At 42.6% G+C, this 2,743-nt stretch overlaps 1 pseudogene; it reads left to right on the top strand.

The window, feature by feature from the left end:
* The first annotated feature begins 774 nt into the window (after window positions 1–774).
* On the top strand, window positions 775–1,263 carry LOC140902743 (feather keratin-like; annotated as a pseudogene).
* Window positions 1,264–2,743: the final 1,480 nt, after the last annotated feature.

Genomic DNA, 2,743 nt, shown 5'->3' with positions numbered 1-2,743 from the left:
CAGGAGCAAAGGGCCTCTCTAGTCCTCTAGGCTGTCTACAAAACGGTGTAAAAGCACTCATGACTCAGAGGTCTTCAAACCGCTTTTTTAACTTAAGTTTCAGAGTAGCAGTCATGTTAGTCTGTATCCACAAAAAGAAAAGGAGGACTTGTGGCACCTTTGAGACTAAATATGATTTTAGTGATTTAGTGTCGCTCCATAGAACTCAGTTGACCTGAACCCGTTTTACGTCAGCCAAGGATCTTGTTTTTAGAGATTTATTTGCAGAAAACAAAAGTTTCTGTTCATTCATCAGCAAGTATTGGTGACTCACAAGGTTTGGAAAACCAAAGAGCCACACTCTGATACTGGAGTGAACTTGTTTGCCATGCAGAGGTTAAATCTTCAAAGCAAAGAATGTGATTACTATTATCACTGTCATGTTCTCTTTAAGAAATGTCTAAAATGGACACAGAATCCCAGCTGTCCATCAAATAAATAGTTACACTTATTCAAGTCTGTGTATTTCAGACAATGTCATTGAGAGGGATTCTAAGGGGCCGGTTGGGATGGAAGTTTAATACAAGTGGACAAGTGGTGTAGAAAGAGGAAATAAGATCAAATACATTGTTGTGAAGTTGAGGTCTAAGTCCATTAGTACTCCCTCTCTCACGCCCCATTTAGAGCTCACTACAATAGTAACCAAGCTTTGAAGCCTTTCTTCCACTGGTACTTCTACCTTCTCTTTAATCTGTTCCCTGATGTGTGTTTCAGGTTTACCTCCATCACAAAAAGATGTCTTGCTCCAGCCTATGCTATCCAGAATGCAGGATGACCCGGCCCAGTCCAGTTTCTGGTAGCTGCAACGAGCCATGTGTTAGGTAGTGCCCTGACTCTGAAGTGCTGATCAGACCATCACCGGTTGTCGTTACCCTCCCAGGACCAATTCTCAGCACTTTCCCTCAGCAAAGTGGAGTGAGAGCTATAGGAGCACCTGTGGTTGGACCCAGCTATGGGGGCTCATTTGGTTTGGGGGGATTGTACAGCTATGGAGGCCGTTTCGGAGGATTGTATGGTTACGGGGGACTAGGTAGTTATGGGGGCCATTACGGTTATGGGTGATTGGGTGGTTATGGGGGACTGTGTGGTTACGGGGGTGGTTATGGGGGACTGTGTGGTTATGGGGGATGTTATGGTTATGGGGGAGTTTATGTTTATGGGGGATTAGGTGGTTATGAGAGATATGGCCGTAGGTATCGTGGTGGATACTGTGGGCCATGTTAATCCGAACAGGAATATCCATGGAGTAAAGGAGAATAGGCCCTACATGTTCTGTCCTTTCCATTATGTTCATTAAGAATCTCACTTTGAATTTTGCTATGACTGATATATAATGGAGAAGCTGCATTGTTCTCTGCCTTTGTTATGGTTTGTTTAATTTCCCACAAACTGGGACTTAAAGTGGTTTTGCTCTGTATTATTTCTTCCTGTAACTGTGTATTGCAAATTTCATTTGCATTAAAAACTATAATGCTTTGTAATAACAGTCTTCTGGTTCTCCTTGTTTTTCCCTTCTTGTTTAAAAATCATGGCAGATGGAAATCATCCCTGTGGAGTAGGCTGCACCAGGCACTTCTCAAGTTACATCTTTGAAAGCCATGGAGTGAATCCAGCCCTTGAAGTGGTCTATAGCATTATGCAAGCACTCACACAGAGCAGGAGTTGCTTCTTGCATTACCTGGTTTAGCAAAAATTCTTATCCTGAAAAGATTTATACAGATTGTCACTTTAAGAATGTACAATTTCCTTTGGTTTCAAGAAGAACAATCAGATGGTTCATGGTTCATAACAGGGTTCAAAAAAGAACTAGATAAATTCATGTAGGATAGGACCATCAATGGCTATGAGCCAGGATGGACAGGGATGGTGTCACTAGCCTCTGTTTCACAGAAGCTGGGAATGAGCAACAGAGGATGGATCACTTGATGATTCCCTCTTCTGTTCATTCCCTCCGGGGCACCTGGCACTAGCCACTGTCAGAACACAGGATACTGGGCTAGATGGACCTTTGGTCTGACCCAGTATGGCCATTCTTATGTTATTGTAAGCATCTGTGTGAGTCATTGCAGGATAACAGCCCAGTTTTTCATAAGGAAAAGAAAATTGGCCAGCAAATTCCTTGGTTACTACAATTGACTCTTGCCCCACCCTCTTGAATGGGTAAAGGAACTTTCAAGACAGGCTGCCTTTGCTTCCAAACCACTTTGAAAGTTTGGCTGTTCACTAGAAAGCTCTTCTCAACCTATACTCCACAAGTAACCTCACTGTTCTATGGAGCTTGCCTTCCCCAGGCTCTCAGTGTTTGAGCTGTGATTATTCATACAGACAAACACTGGGAAAACTTTACTAATCTGGCCATTTGATATGGCCGCATTATCTTTAGGTCTTTGACCAAAAGAGTCCCTGGTTCCATTGCTATCGCTACTCTAGGCGCTAAGGATGAATGTTCAAAGCAATGTATCTCTGGCATGTCAATTTGCGATCATTTTGAATAATAAACTCTCAAACAGAAACTCTGCTAAAACTAATTATGTTTCAGAATAATTCTCTTTTTTCCAGGACATTCATCTCTTCTCCTCTGCCAGGAGCTCCAGTGACATGCTGTGCTTAGCATCCATCTAGAAAGCAGTCTTTTATGACAACCTGTTTGGGGTGTAAATTCAACATAGTCTGCTCCTTGGCACCAAATCTGCACTCACATTGC

Source organism: Lepidochelys kempii, chromosome 24 (genome assembly GCF_965140265.1).
Source record: "Lepidochelys kempii isolate rLepKem1 chromosome 24, rLepKem1.hap2, whole genome shotgun sequence".
NCBI lineage: Eukaryota > Metazoa > Chordata > Testudines > Cheloniidae > Lepidochelys > Lepidochelys kempii.
The sequence above is the reverse complement of the archived record's forward strand: the minus strand, read 5'-3'. Positions and strand labels throughout refer to the sequence as shown.